The 19752-nt window shown below is 37.2% G+C and overlaps 1 protein-coding gene across 2 annotated transcripts in view; it reads left to right on the top strand.

Moving 5' to 3' along the window:
* LOC149790578 (uncharacterized) overlaps window positions 1-2052 on the top strand; it is a 76731-nt gene extending 74679 nt beyond the window's left edge. For both annotated transcript variants that reach the window (XM_089972666.1, XM_089972665.1), the window contains one exon: window positions 1-2052. This exon is cut by the window's left edge and continues 5567 nt beyond it. The gene's annotated coding sequence lies outside the window, so the exon portion shown is untranslated.
* The last annotated feature ends 17700 nt before the right edge of the window (window positions 2053-19752 follow it).

Raw genomic sequence — 19752 nt, 5'->3', positions numbered from 1 at the left:
TTATTTTTTACTTAATGTGCTTAATTCAACTGACAATTTAGCTTTTCAGGAAGTAACTCTAAGTTACTTTGGAAATTAAAGTTTAGGGTGCCTACAAACATAGATTCTTGTGTTTTTTATTTTTCTTGTTTCAAAGTAGTTTTTTGGTGCCAATTAGTCTATTTCCGCTTCTGTAACTTTCCTCTTTAAAATAATATTTATAACTTTAGTTATTTATTGTTTCAAGATTTATGAGCTCAGTCAACAATAATTGTCTAAGAAAAGGTCATCAAGCTATTAAAAATTTTTATTGCGCACATGTATATTTTTGTTATAACACTTTAATACATACTGTGTGTGGGCGGTCCATGAGCCTTTGCTCCCTTTTTACTAAGCCAGGTGTCTAAAGTTAAAATGAGCATGTTATTTAGCCATGTTGCTGTGAATATATAAGCCAAGAAATTTTTATAATATACAATTCTAAACTCGAGAGCCTTTCTACTGTTGATACAAGTGCGACACTCCTAAATTCTAACCGTATATTATGCGTAGTTGGTTTGTTAGACGATTTCTGATCTTCAGTGAATCCATCGCTCCCTGATCCTCGACACATTATTTGTGTAGTCAGGGTTTATTAAGTTAATAGGTCTTAAAACGCCTCTTGTTCAGTGTTGATTTTCATGTGCCGCCTTTCTTAAACTCTGTGCAGCAAAACATCATTATCCTTACGCAGTCAATATGTCAAGTTCAAGATAAATGCATATGCATTCCACCATACAACCTTTACAACATCATTTTCAAAACCATTGTGCATATCTGTGGAATATCCCAAAAGATAAAAGCCTTCGTCTTAAACGGATTCATCACGTTGCCGAGGCACATACGCGTTGGAGTGCAGGATAACACTTACTATGGTAATTAGTCCATCTGAAATCAAACTATGGAAATGTTTTTAAATAAGTAAGATAATAGATATGGTCGGCAACAAACACAACATGTTAATTCTGACTACTTGGTTGTATGAACGTTGAATATATTAAATTTAAAGACAGATTTTGATGGGACTTACGTGGTAGTTTTAAAATCAATACAACTTTGTGTTAGGCCGACAGGCCGTGAAATTTGCACATATCATGAAACAGCAAGCTGGGAATTAACACTACATCATGTGCGGGGTTCGATGGATTGGAAGATACATGTGGTGCCGTAGCATGCGGAAGATCATGTTTGGTTGGTGTAAGATACAGTGATAATTCATTTGTTTCAACATACAGGTTTTCTGAAGGGGAAGTTCGGAATGCATTCATGTCGGATCTAAATCCCACAATGTGTCGGATCAAGCATCTGCAAGTAAGTTTGGAAAAATAATCCGTACACAGTCGGACTATAGTCAAGTTTCGCTCTTACTAATGACCTGGATAGCCTAGTAAAATCTTCCAATCTGCTCAACAATGTATGTGCCACCAATTGTATTAAATTGATGGATTTTGACGGTTGCCCCTGAGATATCTAATATGGTAAATAAAAGTTCGTTTACTGTCGATGATAAGGATTGTAAAATTGCTGTTCTCCACAGCAAGAATTACACAACTATCGATATTTAGCTTTGGGGATCTTGAGTACGATGTAACAAGTAGAAATGGATACAGTACTTGATTTAATATTTTGAATCCGTTTTCTTCTGCCATTTCTGAGGTTTGTTTATGCTCATCTGTAGTTGATCTACAATAATCCGTTTTTATATATAGCAATACAATGTCAGCATATAATGTGTAGTTCCTAAATTAAAACTGTCAAAATTACTCTTGATTCTTATGCTGAATATGATCACTGACAATATTCTTCTCTGGGGTAGACGCATCTTCCTGAGGATAGCTTTCAGAAGGGACGCAGTATACCTTAAAACGTACCTCGCTTTCTTTCTAGAAATATGACACAATACAATACTTTTGAACTGGATTGAACACCATCCTTTACATGCATGTAGTGTCGTAAACATTTACCAAGTCGAAACACTGTAACTAAATGTTATTTCTTTATAAACGGGACTAATAAATGCTTCAAATCTGACAAGATGGTTAGTTGTGCTTCTCTGGCGCCTGAATCCACGCCGAAAGTCCGATAGTAGTTTCTTCAATTCGAGATACCTCAACAGACTTACATTTACAATTCTTCCCACCGTTTTGCAAATAAAGCTTTTTATGTAGGGTATGATATCTGGAATGGTTGGTATGGTTCGTTACAGAATTTCGTAGTGGTATCACAGTGGGCTCTTGCCTTAGTTGTGGGGAAGTTGCCGTTTCCGGATTTGTATTGACAATGTGCTGTAGTGTATTTAAAGCTGTGATAGGTGAGTGTTTCAGATGTGATAGCGAATATCTTTTGTTCCTACTGCAGTGTCATGGGCTTGGTCATGAGAGCCTCTTAAAGAATTATTGTAATATTCAGCATCATCAGACTTGAAATTGTGAATAACCTTTTGTTTCGAGTTTTGGACATGGTGGAATGTTTCAGAATACTTGTTTTGTAAGGAGTTCGTCAAGAATATTTTGGCTAATGTATTTGAGATTTCTGGTTCTTTTGTGGCCATTTCTTAAACGCTTCGTTAAATGGTGTTAGACAGATACGTTTATTCTTGCCAATAATTTTTGTTACCATGTAACAACCTAGAGACAAAGGCCGTCCATGTTTCTCTCTTATTCTTTCTGATGATGATAAGAGATATTGCTAGGTATATGCTTTGTTTAATCAGAGTTTTAATTGTTTGATTGGTATCCCCAGCAATAACCTGGAGTATCTTAATGAAATCTTTTATGTTAAACACCATTTTTGTACAGTCGGTTACGTTAATTGAGATTTATACCATGAAACTCGTCCAGATCAAAACATTTCTTGTTCTTTCAAAAGTAGTCTCGTGTTCGTCCATCGTCCATTTAGCACACATTACATTTTTTGATGTATTTGTGTTGTATTCTACTGCTTCACGAAGAACGTTTTCGAAGCCATATCACTGCTAAGGCTTCTTCATCTTTAAAGCAGTTTTGGATCAATATGAAGAATTATTACCCTTTAAGATACATGTTACAGGTAACAAGCGTGTAGAAGAAATTTTGTCACAGGCATATATACATGTAACCTGTACTTTATAAACTTACTGTTTTGCAACATTCAACAAATAATGTATTTCTCAAGAATAGAAAGTGAAAATGTAAAAAGAACTTACAACATTGTGAATCGAATTCCACATTGTTCTAAAGGTTCTATCACAAGTCCAAACGTATGAAGCTCCTGTTGAATTCTAATGGTATTCTGAATGAAGTCTAATAATGAACGTGATGTTGTGTCAGTAGTCTCGAATATGCAATTGTGATATCAGTCTTGATGTACACCTCTTATATAATATAAAATGTCTTTGAATAAATTCACAATAGTTCCAAAACTAGTGACTTAGTCCAAGAAGCAGCAATGGGCACTTTATACTTCCATTGAACAATTTAAGTAAAAACAAATCCTCTCCGGAACACAACAATATACCTGATTACGAATCGGATGATAAGGTAGAAATAAGTAATTCTAACACTGGCAACCTTAATACAAAAACTAAAGACACAATTTGAAAACCAGGATGACGATCAACGTAATGGCAATTTCCATCAAAGAGTAAACAATATTCGCTTCTTGAAAATTATAAGGTTAAAATCAAGGCTGTATCTCTGTATCTAGCAGTCAGAATCAAGTACGCATGTTTACTGTGTGTGATATTAGTCATGTAGGCCCAACTCCCACCTTCGACTATACATGAGAGTTCATTATATATATATATATATATATATATATATATATATATATATATATATATATATATATATATATATATATATATATATATATATAATTGTACAGACTATATATTTCATAAATTTTGTTCCTCATTTGGTGAATGCATTAAGAAAATTAAAATGTCTTCACCAGAGTTCTGATCAAAAATATTTTCCTGAAAAGAGATCCACGGCAGTGTTGATGCACGAAGTTAACATATATCAGTATACTTTTATAAGTTTAAATCGGTACATAACCAGTATTTTGCTCACTTGCTTTTAAAACTTATACATATTTAGATGCATAAATGCATACATACATGATGAATAGTTAAGTTCTTCGAAATTGCTCAACTCCGATGGATATCAACGCAATATTTTATAGATGCATGTATCAGGCAGTTGTTTAAAACTGATCTTAATGACAACTGGAATAGCTCAGTTGACCGCGGTATTCTAAACTTACAAGTATATTAATCATATTGCCTATCCTGAACAACAAAGGTTCAAGCGAAAGTCATTTCCCGGAAACGAGATCAATTGTACCTTGTTGATACACCAAGATAAGGTATATATCCTGCAAATTACAGAATGACAAATTTATTTTATAAGATGTCAAACTGATATTTCAGTCCAAAAGGGATGATTTACCATTTCTGATATCAGAATCAAGAATCCGCCAAGTATCTCCATCATGACACCTTTGATGTATCTTATCTCCCACATCCACATGTTCTGTTGCATTAATGATTGAAGCTGAGCTGTTTGCTTGTCTGACGCCAGTATATTAGTGCAACTGTCAGTTCAAAACCCCACTTAAGTCCCTGAGAAATAATCAGATATTTTTAGAAACCAACACTATTAATACCAGACACGGTCTAAATAGCAAATGATGATAGAAAGCATCATCTGTGTAAATATGTATTGCAGATGACAGAAAGTCTGACTTGAGAACGGAGATCAAGGAGATTTCCTCTGATAAATTTAGCAGAGAAAAATTGGAGTTTTATCTGTCTGAAAAGAGGAACGACATGGCTCTGGAAAACATACTTAAACATATACTTAGAAAAAGCATCGTTAGATATCCTTCTGAATAATGATTAGTAAGGAATTGAGGACAAATCATGGTGACCATACAGTTATCGTACGGCTGGGGCTAGACCAGAGAGGGAAGAGAAAAGGCAATGTTATTGTTACAACCCTGGGGAATGTGCTTGACCGTGAGGTCACAAACCCTGGCGCGATTCCCGCTGTAAGTCACAAGTTTTCCCCAAATTTCCAAAGACTTCTACACAACTTCAATTGTAAATTAGAAAGCCCGACGTGTCCATTGTGTACATAAACTTTGCTCTAATTAATGCAAGACTACAAATCTCACAACTTGCCAAATATAAATCTACAGCACATATGCATGGTTTCTCTTCATCAACAGTCGGTACCGTCATCAGTTCACGCCGTTGAAACTATACAATAATCCCCTAACACAGGGAACTTTTTAAACTAGGCCAACTTAGGCCAGTCAATTCATGGTTTTAAGGCACATTTCGCCAGTACAACTATATAACATTTGCCACCATGGCTACATAACGGTATGTGCCGAGTCCCTTCTTGTTGATGCCATTGTTTAATGTACCGGTTTCCTATCGTAAATACTCTCACTGCAGTCACACATTCAAATTATATCACTAGATTTTAATAGAGACTATGGTACTCCTAGGAAAGTCTCATGCGGTTTTGACCTGAACGCACTAAAAGTGAACCATGACATAGAAGCTCACTAATACTTCACTTCGTGACGTGTGCTCCTAATAATTGGCTATTTTTTTTCGGGCTAAGGAATATTTCCACTGCACCCAATTATAATAATCAGATAGGAACCACACAAATCTACGAAATCCTTAAAACGGGGCGCTATAACCAAATACGCATACCCCTAGTTTATTACAATATTTTGGTTTGTTTCCAGTCGGCTGATATAGTTTGAAAAGTTTCGAAATTTCTTGGTTTACCGATCAGAAGGCTTGATGAAACTGAAATGGAGCCTTTGGAAAATCGACTGAATGAGAGATACCACAAGGTGTCACTGAAAAATGAGGACGAAGCCAGCACAAACTGTTTGATCAATGAAATGACCAAAGACCGCTTCCAAAGTCACAGAAATCTCGAGGCAATTTTAACCAGCACTGTTAACCATGTAATATCGGTATCTTGCAACAGATGTCAATAGTACTGGAACTGTAGTACGTATTTTCTGAAGACGATTAACCATCATAAGATGATGGATTGACTACACACGCTGACTTTGATCAAGTTGATAATAAAATACTAATCAAGGTTGGCAGCTGTAGTGGTTGCACAAGAGGAAGTTTTGCGTTTGTTAGAGCCATGATGAAAATATAGTGCGAGACTAACAATCCAGAGGGCGCTCCTTGTCCTACAGACATTTCTGGCAAAGGTTATGGAAGGAAGAGTCACTATAAATAAATATTGTGGGAAATAGCCGAATCTTCAGTCTCTGTAATTCAGGATATGGAGTATACTTTGTCGAGCGTAAGGGTGTATAAGAAATTGTCCTAATAGGAATTACTGTTGGAGCACTGAGCACATCAGAAGTGTTTCGGAAACTATCGAGCTAGAGGAATCATGTATAAGCAGTGAATATCGTACATTATGACCTCTGCTGCTAGACTCTAGCTATTTACTCTGCTTGAGAACATATAGGTACAGATCTTAAAAATAGCATTAACCAATGATATATTTCTGAAATTATTAGGATCGTCTTTTTATTTAGTATCCATATAATGCTTTCTCCCGGTATTAAAAACGTTGTTAAAATGTGCTACTAAGAAATGGCGTGATATGTGGCATAGTACAGTACAGTAACTTCAAAACCCATCTTGACCGCAAGGTTCCAAGATTTGAATCTAATTATACTGTGTGTGCCACATCCTCTTCAAATATAGCTTCATTTAGTTTATCACAATCTGCATTATCTCCTCCTCATTACTATCATTAACGACGTTCATTTTGTCATATAGTACGTTTTTAAAATAATTACATCTTCTCTGACCGAAATGTTAGATATACTAAAATAAGCACTGTTACAGGAAGATCTAAGCGTTTTCCAAATATTTTGTGCATTATCTCTCACATAAATAAGAAAGCGTCTGTTTTCCTTGATATGCTTGTGTCTTTACTTCACACATTTTAATTTATTTTTTGAACGCTTATACCACTCAAGATTCACTGAGAGTCAATGACTCAAAAATTATTTAAAAACTATTTGCTATTTTCACACTCAAAATACCACCAATCAGCCTGAGATCATCCTTCCATAGAAGTGACTGTGTCGAATATTAACAAATCTGCAATCATATGAAACAAATTCAATAACATACTTGCGGATTCGTCGATAGTTTGGTTAATCAATGTATACATTTCTGAATGCACTAATAGAAGCCACTAAAATTTGACAAAAATCAGTTCCCTAAACTTATATATATATATATATATATATATATATATATATATATATATATATATATATATATATATATATATATATCGAAGTAATGATTTAATATTGAATATATGAGAACAATTTTGAATAATGTCAAGATTTTTGAGCCTTGGCGAGCGAGCGCTGGAACGTATTCAACGAGTTTCATAAATTTATTATTAAAACATTACCCATTTGAGGTTCCTTTTTTTATCGCATAATTTATATTTCAGTGGAAACTATTCAACTGTGAGTAAAACTTAGTTCCAAACAAAGCTGAACAAGTATTAACATTTAAAAGTAAATACTCCTTTTTTTAATACAAATTATAAATTAAAGAACAAGTGTCCTTCCAAATAAGCAGAACATCTCGCACAGACTAAATCAATTTTCATCATAGAATGTAATATGCTCGTTATGTCACATTGTTTGATACAGTCATGGGTAGAGTGCAGTAGACGATCCATGTTAACCGTAAAGTGTCACTTTCACATATAAACATTACGTTCTTGCGATATTCATGTTAGAGGATGATTACTTAATTCAGATATTCCAATATTTACTGTAATATATTTGTGACCGGATATTTGCTTTATTTGACTTGGAACAATAGACTATAGAAGACATAAATAATTCATTTTGAATCAGAATTTCATAATATATTTACCACGTAAAGATGTTCTGGTTGGATGAAATTCTGCCAGCTGAGAAACAGGTTTATGTCCACATTCTTCTGTGAACTGGGTTTTTTATTTTCATTTTATGAGTTAATATTTAAACCACGCTCGTTTATAGGATTTTCTCCATGCAACAGGTATACATATCACCCCTACCCCTACACCAGCTATAACTGAAGAATACCATTAGCTTAACTTGTTCTTTTCTTGGGATTTTACACCATTTTTCCAGAGCGGTAGGTCGTGGGTTCGATCCCCGGCCGAGTCATACCAAAGACGTACAAAAATGGTACTAACAGATGCCTCGCTTGGCGCTCAGCATTAAGAGGTTAGTGTTAGGAATGGTTGGCCTGGTGTCAGGATAATGTGACTGGGTGGGACATCGTGCTACATATCTGCGGCACGATGCCCCAGTGCTGGACATCACTATAAACTGCTACACTGCAGACATCGTAGCGATATGACTGCAAAATTGTTAAAGCTAAGTTAAAAATCCTAATCACACACACACACACACACACACACACACACACACCATTTTTCTAGCATTATATGATATACATTGCGTAACAAATCCCGATGGTGGTAAATTTGCCATATTCAGGAAGACGTGACTTATTTTCCCCAATACCCTTTGAGCAGTTGATTTGATAAATGGTCGACAAAATATTCATAGTATTAGTAAAAAGAAAAGCTCCATAAGGCGGGGTAAAGAAAATTTCTCTCCAGAGCAGCCAATCTGTAAAAGGAGAAATGCGCAAGAATTTCATGGGCTTACTTTTACCAATCAGAATCACAAAAAGTGATACATTAACGTGTTTAATATTAGAAATATTAAATTTTGCACACTGTATGTACATCCCCCTGCGGGTCCGGGGTTGTAGAATTGGCCCGACGTGCCTCGCTACGTGTTGTAAAAGGCGACTAAGTAGAGGCAACCTGTTTGCCGTGGGTTGCGTCCCGTGTCGGAGCAGGAAAGGATCCTGGTAGTTGAGCAGAGGCTTTCCCTGCAATACACTACTTTGGCCTCTACTTCTCTTAGACGGGTGGTCGGGATGGGCCCGGTTCCGACAAATCGGCTGGTCACGACGAGCCCTAGGAAGTCTTTATTTACTCTTTCACCTTCTTTATCTGTCTCCTTGTATCTCTCTTGATACCACCGTTGCCCCTATATTCTATTCCTTTATCTTTCCCTTTTCCAAGTCTTAGAAGACTTCCTAGAAGGCGGTGGCTTAACGGGTCAATCGGGGGGTAATTTTACCGACCTTAGAAATTGGCGACTTCAGGGTCAATCAAGGTAATTTTATCAACTGAGTATGGCATCTGTGTATCCCTGGCACTTGAAAAGTGTCCCCTTGTTGGGCTCCTTGGTGGATGGGGAGCACGGGTGCTGAATTTTTAATCTAGCCATCATGGATAATTCCAAAACGATCCATAAACGTACCAAAACTGGATCAGAGTCGGATGATGAGCCATGTAGTGTGGAATCCTTTCCTCGCTTCATGGTCATCCAATCGAAAGACGAGGCTAAACAACTTGCTGCACTGTCGCCATTTATAGTCGAAAAGACTATACTTGGATTAGTCGGCAAGCCGAAAAGTGTAAAAAAACTAAAATCAGGCGGCCTACTTGTAGAGTGTGAGCAAAAGGCACATACTGAAAATATCTTAAAAATTAAAACCTTTCACGATATTCCAGTAACCTGTTTCGCCCACTCTACACTTAATACATCAAAAGGCGTCATTCGTTGCAGTGACCTAGCTGAAATGAAGGTGTCACTGCAGTCCGCAGAATTCGTATCAAACGAAACAACAATCTGCAGGACACCAACACTATTATACTCACCTTCAATAAGCCAACAGTACCTAAAGTGGTCAAAGTTGGCTTCCTACAAGTTAAGGTTGAGATATACATACCCAATCCCCTCCGATGCTACAAATGTCAAAAATACGGTCATCATGAAGACCGATGCTCCAGAAGCCAAATATGTGGCCGATGTGGAGACCCCTCTCACCGGGAATCCGAGTGTAAATCCAGTCCACATTGCGTGAACTGCGGAAAGGAACACTATGCTAATTCAAAAGATTGCGACACATGGAAACAGGAGAAGGAAATCCAAAGGATTAAATACTCATCCAACATTCCTTATCCAGAGGCCAGGAAGCTTGTTCAAGCTAGATCACTCCCCGGGCCATCCTTCTCAACTGTAGTGAAGAGCAGTCAAAAAGCAACAAAAGACGCACAAACTCAAACAAACCCACCTGAATCCCATTCCGACTCGAACATCCCGCACTACAAACCCCAGAAAAACTCAACATCGACACAAACAACATTCAACAATACTGCACCACCAAGATCACCAAACAGTAAGAAAAAGTTGCAAACAAATAGGCAGCAAAAGAGGTCTGATGACCCCATAAAGCTGCACAATAGGTTTGGAGACTTGGAGGACATGGATGCAGAAGAATCTGCTCCATGTACTCAAGGTGGCTCCAGACCTAACAACAAAAAATACACCCCCGTACTTCCTCCAGATAAATAACCAAACAGATTGCCTCCGCGAAAGGTCTAACCTAGCTCCAGAATCTTTAACATAAAGTTGTAATGAAGAACACCATCTTACAATGCAACTGTAGAGGACTTAAAGCCAACTACTATGATATTCTTCGGCTTTTAAACGAACATGATCCTGCAGTACTATGTCTTCAGGAAACATTTTTGAAAAATACGGATAACATCACACTTAAAAACTACTCCCTGTTTAACAACTACTCTCAAAATGTTGACAGGGCCTCAGGAGAAGTCTCTGTTATTGTAAACAACAGAGCCCCTCATAGCATCATACCTTTAAACACAAATTTACAAGCCGTTGCTGTAAGCGTCACTCTAGATCGAGTGATTACATTTTGCTCTATTTACTTGCCACCAAACACTAACCTAGTACCAAACGAATTAGACGACCTTGTTCAACAGCTTCCCGCGCCATTTATTTTACTCGGGGATTTTAATGCCCGTAACATTTTATAGGGATCGAATCATATAAGTGACAGAGGTCACAAAGTTGAAGACCTTATTTCTAGACACGATCTGTGTCTATATAATACCAAAACACCTACATATTTACACCCAGGCACGGGTACATACACATGCATCGATTTGACAATTTGTTCTCCTTCGCTGCTTTTGGACTATGAATGGAAGGTCGCTGATGATCTTCACAGCAGCGATCACTTCCCAATCTCCCTTGTAAATCATAACTCTACAATTGATGAAGTAATTTCACAATGGAATTTAAAGAAGGCCGCCTGAGCCAAGTTCGAAACACTCTGTAAAACTAGGCTGAATGAGGACACAGTTTTCAATGTTAACGATCTCATTCAGCATTTTACATCTATTTTAACAGACATTGCAGAAGAATCTATCCCCAAGTCCTCAACAAACTGTAAAATAACCCTAAAACCTTGGCTCACTAAGGAATGTAAGGAAGCCATACGGCAACGCCGAGAAGCATTAAAAAAATTTAATAATCACTCGACACCCGAAAACTTAAATATATATCGCATTGTCCGGGCCAAAGCTCGCCGCACAATTAAAGAAAGTAAAAGAGCATCATGGAAGAAATATGTTTCTTCTTTAAACTCTCGTTCCTCAATTAAGAAAGTTTGGGACACTATACGCAAAATAAACGGAAAGAGAAAACAAAACCCTCTCCGACATCTGACACTGAACAATAACAACTTTAGCTCAATACGTGACATTGCAAATATTCTTGCTGACAGTTTCTCAAAAAATTCCTCATCATCTAATTATTCAGAAGCCTTCCGAAAACTTAAAACTCAAAAAGTAAAGTCACGTTTAAAATTCACATCCAACAACTCGGAAAGTTATAATCAATTGTTCTCACTATCGGAGCTTAGGGAGGCTTTAGATAAGGCCCATGATGCATCCGCTGGGCCTGAAGAAATACATTACCAGTTTTTGAAACAACTTCCAGAATCATCTTTAACATCTCTTTTGAAACTCTTCAATGATTTATGGATTACTGGTAATGTACGAAAAATCTGGAAAGAAGCAACTGTAATACCAGTCCCCAAACCCGGTAAAGATAGCCAAGACCCGAAAAGCTATCTACCAATTGCACTCACAAGCTGTGTGTGCAAAACAATGGAACGAATGATCAATTCTCGGCTTGTCTGGTATTTGGAAACTAACAATTTAATATCTCCTTTCCAAAGTGGCTTTCGATATGGCCGGAGCACCAATGATCATTTGGTTAGACTGGAAACATTTATTTGCGATGCATTTATTAAGAAAGAACATTTAGTAGCGGTTTTCTTTGATTTAAAAAAGGCCTATGACACGACATGGAAGTACTGGATACTAAATGACCTGCACGATCTAGGTCTAAAAGGCCGTCTGCCCTATTTCATATCCAACTTTCTCTCCGACAGAGAATTCAAAGTACGAGTGGGCTCTACCCTCTCCGATCTGCACGAGCAAGAGATGGGTGTGTCCCAGGGCAGTATTTTATCTGTGACGCTCTTTAACATCAAAATTAATAGCATCACCAAGTGTTTGACTACTGGTGTGGATTGCTCCTTATACGTTGATGATTTTCTAATATGTTATCGGTCAAAGCACATGCATACAATTGAAAGACAACTGCAGCAAAATATAAACAAAATTCAAAATTGGGCCAATGCAAACGGTTTCAAATTCTCGAAATCAAAAACGGTATGCATGCATTTCTGTCAGTTACGAAAACATCACGATGAAGCGAACCTCACGCTGGATGGAACACCTATTCCAGTTGTTGAGGAAACCAAATTTTTAGGTATAATCTCTGACAGAAAACTGACCTTTATTCCGCACCTAAAGAACTTAAAAGCTAAATGCTTAAAAGCACTTAACCTACTTAAAGTAGTAGCGCACACTGACTGGGGTGCTGATAGAAAAGTCATCCTGAATTTATACAGAACGTTTATTCGCTCCATACTGGACTATGGTTGCGTTGTGTATGGTTCAGCGAGAAAATCGTATCTTAAAATGCTTGATCCAATTCATCATCAGGGAATAAGACTGGCTCTGGGAGCATTTAAAACATCCCCGTGTGAAAGCCTTCTAGCTGAGGCGAATGAACCACCGTTATCGCATCGTAGAGAAATGCTTTCCGCACAGTATGCTCTCAAATTAAAATCAAACCCTCTGAATCCTGCTTTTTCGGCTGTTTTTCAACCCAAATACAAAACTTTATACGAAAATAAACCAAACGCCATATCTTCCTTTGGCATTAGAATATCATCCAGCCTTGACACTACAAATATAGATCTTTCTAAAATTCAGAAAACGTCCATCTCCGAAACAGCACCCTGGCTAATTAAACAACCAAAAGTACGTTTTACGCTACACGATGGAAAAAAAATCCGAAACAATCCCTTCCATCTTCCACAACTCTTACCATGAACTCCTCACCGAATTTAAAAACTACACCAGAATTTACACTGATGGATCAAAGGATGAGGAAAAGGCTGCTGCAGCCTTTGTTTGTGGAAATCACACAACGCAAGTTCGCTTACCAAATGGAGCATCAATTTTTACAGCCGAAATCAGAGCAATAGACCTTGCTCTGCAGCATATAGAAAAGAACCATATTTTAAAGAGTATCATCTTCTCCGACTCGCTATCAGTACTCCAGTGTCTACACAATAGAAAAGTGGAGAACCCATTATTAAAAAACATACTCTTCAAAAATACCGAGCTGAGTGTCTCCCACAATATAATATACTGTTGGTTACCTAGCCACATTGGTATTAAAGGTAACGAAAAAGCAGATCGCGCTGCTAAAATGGCCCTTACTCAAGAACCATCTGATTTTAAAATACCGTATACTGATTTTAAACCTTGTATCAGAAAGTTCTTTCGTCAGAAGTGGCAGGCATCATGGAATGATGCCGTGAATAACAAACTTCATGCAATCAAGCCAACTCTAGGAGAATGGACTCCTTCCTACAGAACCATGTGTAGGGAGGAGGTAGTCATTGCAAGAATCCGAATTGGTCATACTTATATCACCCACTCCAGTCTACTAAAAGGTGAAGACCCACCAGAGTGCATTTCTTGCAATGAACCATTCACTGTCAAGCACTTTATGATAGAGTGTTTTGATCTGCAACCTACGCGCGATCGTTATTACATAGTGCATGACATGAAAGAACTTTTGATACTATAAACATCACTCGTATTATAGAGTTCCTGAAAGCAGTAAATATTTACTCTAAACTCTAACTTTTATGCTGGCACCATGTGCAGTTTTATGCAAAATATATACCGTCCCTTTTTAATACCTTTTCATCATTTTTCATTAACATACAACATTTACATGCCCCGTTGATCGGGAAGCTTTATTTTTCACCGTTACCATCTTACCGTTTTAATTTTAACTATTTGTGTTTTAATACGCTGGTCGATAAGAGGCTTACCATAATTTCTGAAAGATTATACATATAACATTTTGTTTGGCGCTAAATAGCCTTACAGTGCTGATGCGCCGTTAAAAATAAAATCAATCAATAAAAAACTGTATGTACAGTGTACAGACCATGTAATATATTGCGTTGAGAAAAAAGTACCATCTATGTAATCATTGTATTGTCCATTGAAATATTATAAGGAATGCTACATTTGCGTTTTTATACGAAATTTCCGCTATTCTCTAATTTATCAACATGGAAGTATGTTATAAACTAGCCATATCCAGAGTAAACACGCATATAGTCTACAATGCTGGAACATTCGTCAGATATCCATATAAAATTGATACATTGATACATTCTACATACCGACTACAACAGCTTTGTCTCTCGTATCCGGTAGTGAAAACAATTGGTTTACACAGGTCTTTTTCTTCATCTTGCATTACAAGTCTAATTTTTTCATTACAGAATTTCTCACAAAATCGTCGGAATACATGTCAACATGTTATCAGTTACAAATATTTAGTTTCAAAACAAAAATAGCAAGCTAAAAGGATTTTCTTCGCTATAAGAAACAAGGATAAAAACAGTCAATTGCATACTCGATTGATTCATACAGCGTTGTTTGATTGGTTCAATGCCAGTAATGACGTCAGTGTGAAATTATCAATTACCATCAAGATCATCATGTTTAGCAACATGTCATTACTGGTAGAGGAGACGAACCGGGCCGGGCCACATTTCATAATGAAGCGTACACCATCCAATCAGTTATGAATATCGGACGCTCACAAGTAATACATTTATCTCAACTGACCTTTATATGCGGATGGTAAGTAAAAGTCCTCTTTTTCTACCCATATCATTAAATCCTTCAGAACACTCATATTTTCTTTTCTTAATCCATGTCAGAACAGAACACCATCATTTACTAACATTTTATAATTGCTGACACATGATTGGAAAGCAGCATTACCCAAGGCAAGAGTAAGGCTTAGACACTTTCTAGCGATTCTATGTAACTAGGAACTAATGCTTGCAACATAACTGCGGTTCAGTCGTGGCACTTGCCTTGGGGTGATATTGCCTTCCACGCATGCGTCAGCAACTTATAAAAGGTTAGCAAATGATGGGTACACAGGTGTTATGTTCTGACAGGAATCAATACTAAAAACGTTAGTGCTCTGAAGGATTTAATGCCACATGTTAAAGAAGAGGGATTTTACTTATCATCCGAATACAAAGGTCAGTCGAAATTTATGTATTACTTGCTCTTGACCGTCTGCTAGTCAGGTCTAATTGGAGGGTGAAAGCTTCAGTATGAAATACTGTCCAGGCCGGTTGGTCTCATTTTCGCTTTCTATGGTTCCAATAGATTTAACCCTATCTACAAGGTTAACGTATCGGAACCTTGGGTAGCGAAGATGGGTTGGTCTCCGTTACAAGTAATGTCAGAACAAAATGCCGGATATACACGTTAGTCTAGATCATCATGCAACCTGCCATTTTATATGGAGGGGATTACTACCATAACGCTATGGACGAATTTTCTATTAAGATATACTATATAATCTTTTCTGCATTATTCTATTTTTCCATTTTTTTATGTGTGAGAGATGTACGTCAAGTTTGCATCTTTACATCTGCCTATAGCTCTTTTAAGATTTGATACGCATGATATTGGAATCCTGCCATTTTATGTATTCAGATACTATGGCCATTTTAGGCAACATTCTACTCTGAATTATTCCATTTCTAAGTCTCTTCGTTGATATCAATCATCAAAATGGTATACCCTATTCCAGCAAGAAGATTGGTTAATATGGGTATTGAGAGAGAGAGAGAGAGAGAGAGAGAGAGAGAGAGAGAGAGAGAGAGAGAGACTGAGCACTATTATTTTTTATTTATCGATCTCAGTCCAAACCTATTCGCAAAATGATATACATTTTCCTTAAAACTTGTTTACTTTATTTATTTATTTTATAGCAAGCTGATCGGGAATAAAGGATTGTACATTGCAATCTCATGCAAATTATCGTCGGATATTCATATGAGCTCCCGCACATAGGGTCAAAGGGGAAGGGGCACTTTCCAATTGGCCATTGCATGTTTGCCACACCATCTTGACATTAGTTCTGATACACCCCCACCCCACCCCCACCCCCGATATAAAAACGTATGTGTAACATGATATAGAACTCGCTTCATTGTCAGGGTATTTAATGATTCCCCCTTTTTGACGGACTCTTAGTTCTGACTGTAAACATAGCTTATGCTAATTTAGTGCTGGATGTTAACCAAACTTGTCTCGTACACACACACACACACACACACGCACACACACACACACACACACACACACACACACACACACACACACACACTATATATATATATATATATATATATATATATATATATATATATATATATATATATATATATATATATATATATATATCGATCTGTTTGTCTGTTTGCGTGTCTTTGTTAGATTTCGTTCGTTTCTGTTTCATGTAATAAACTATTTTATCAAAGTCTTAGGGATTTACGAAGCGATCGTATCAAGTTTCGGTTTCTGATAACTTGTATGTCAAGTTGTCACGTGTTCTCATTATGAATATGTTTTTGTTATTGGGGAGGAGGGCGTGTTTGAAATGTTATCGTAAGAATCAGAACTACTGGTTGTGGCTAAATAGGCAAAACACCTGCCTTATTTTAGAAGGGCCATGTCTTCCCTCTTAAATATTTAAAGCAGAGGAACCAACAAACACCTTCTACCAAGTTAGAAACAGTTTTCTGCCAGTCTTTCTGACGCTAAGATAAGGGCAGGGAAAGGGGTGGAAGTTTATGAATAATATAGCCATTCTTCGTGAAGAGAGAAAATGGTCCCTTGAGATTCGCATCCTCCCCTACCAAATCCCGTCTTCTCAACGTTCTATTCTGTGGGTAAGTTAACCTTCTTTTAAGATGTTTGGCCAGTCCTCAGGTATGATGCATGGACCCTTTCCACAATAACTGAGGGTCACCGTCTTTTTAATGATCCCAATTTCGATTCACCAGTCACATTTAGGATCTCTGGGAAAATGCTCTTGTTTGTGGCAGCGATTGACTGCACCTCAACACAATTAAAATTATAGTACAAGCGAAAGAAAAATCTTTTAAAAATGTTACACTGAATTAAATTACTCGAACATCCCCAGAAATATATAGCTATACAATAATTGTAAAGTGATTGACTGATTTATTGTTATTTTTACGACGCAGCAGGAGTGTTAGGTTATTTAGCGCCATACAAAAGGTTATATGTATAATCATTTAAAAATTATAAAAGGTTTTATATCGACCAGCGAGATCAAAACCAAACAGTTGAAAGTAAAACGATAAGATGGTAAAGGGTAACATATAAAGCTTCCCGATCAACGGATAAGACAGATGAAAAGTTGTTGAAAATAAGGGACAGTAAAACCATTACATAAAAATGTTCAAGGTGATGGCATAAAAGTTAGAGCTTAGAGTAAATGTTTACTTCTTTCAAGAGTTCTATAATACACTATATCAAAAATACTGATCGTGCGTAGGTTGCAGGTCGAACCGCTCTATCATAAAGTGCGTAACCGTGAATGGTTCATTGCAAAAACGCACTCTTATGGGTCTTCGCCTTTTTGTATGTGGGAGTGGGTTACATACGTATTGGAATTCGAGCAATGACTACCTCCTCCCTACGGATGGTTCTGTAGGAAAGAGTCCGTTCATGAGTAGGCTTGATGGTGTGAAGTTTATTATTCACTGCATCATTCCACGATTCCTACCACTTCTGACATAAATACTAGTTGATACCAAGTTTAAAATAAGTATGGGGCATTTTAAAATCAGATGGTTCTTGGGATAGAGCCATTTTAGCAGTGAGATCTGCTTTTTCATTACCTTTAATACCAATATGGCTAGGTAACCAACAGTATACTATATTGTGGGAATCAAACGTTTCAGAAATTTTGACGAGAATATTAGTTAATAATGGATTCTCCAGTTTTTTATTGTGTAGTGACTGAAGTACTGATAGTGAGTAGAGAACATGACGCTGTTTAGAATACGATTGTTTACGATATATTGGAGAGCAAGGTCTATTGCTCTGATTTCGTCAGAAAAAATTGATGTACCATTTGGTGAGCAAACTTGTCTTGTGTGTTTTCCACTAACGAAGGGTGTGACAGCCGTTACCTCATCCTTTGATCCGTTGGTATAAATCCTTGTATATTTTTTAAATTTGGATGAGGTGCTCATGATAAGAATTGTGGAAAATGGAAGGGTTTGTCTCAGATTTTTTTATCGTGAAGCGTAAAAAGTACTTTTGGTTGTTTACGTAGCCAGGGAGGTGTTTGGGTGACATACCTTTCCTGAATTTTAGAAAGATCAATTTTGTTACTGCCAATGCTGGATGATATTCTAATGCCAAAGGAAGGTATGGCATTTGCTTTATTTTGGTATAAGGTTTTGTGTTTGGGTTAAAAAACAGCCGAAAGGCAGGGTTCAGAGGGTTTGGTTTTAATTTGAGAGCATACTGTGCGGAAAGCATTTCTCTACGATATGATCAAGATGATTCGTTCGCTTCAGCGAGAAGGCTTTCACACGGGGATGTCTTAAATGCTCCCAGAGCGAGTCCTTTTCCTTGATGATGAATTGGGTCAAGCATCTTCATATATGACGTCCTAGCTGAAACATAAGCAATGCAACCATAGTCCAGTTTGGAACGAATAAACGTTCTATAAAAAGTGAGGATGATTTTTCTATCAGCACCCCAGTTAGTACTTTGAGTAGATCCAGAGCGTTCAAGCATTAGCTTTCAATGTCTTTAGATGTGGAATAAAAGTCCGTTTCTGTCGAAGATAATACATAAAAACTTTGTTTCCTCAACAACTGGAATAGGTCTTCCATCCAGCGTGAGTTTAGGTTCATCATTATGTCTTCGTAACTGACAGAAATGCATACACACCGTCTTGGATTTCGAGACTTTGAAACCATTAGTACTGGCCCAATTTTGAATCTTGTTTATTTTGTTGTATTTGTCTTTCAATTGTATGCATGTGCTTTGATCGATAACATATTAGAAAATCATGAACGTTGAACGAGCAATCCACACCAGGAGCAAACACTTGGTGATGCTATTAATTTTGATATTGAAAAGCGTCACAGATAGAATACTGTTCTGGGGCACACACATCTCTTGCTCGTGAATGTCTGAGAGGGTAGAGCCCACTCGGATCTTGAATACTCTGTCTGAGAGAACGTTGGATATGAAAGAGGGC

The sequence above is a fragment of the Sinohyriopsis cumingii genome, chromosome 10 (assembly GCF_028554795.1).
Source record: "Sinohyriopsis cumingii isolate HCF-2022 chromosome 10, ASM2855479v2, whole genome shotgun sequence".
Classification (NCBI taxonomy): Eukaryota; Metazoa; Mollusca; class Bivalvia; order Unionida; family Unionidae; genus Sinohyriopsis; species Sinohyriopsis cumingii.
This window is presented reverse-complemented; position numbering and strand designations above follow the sequence as displayed.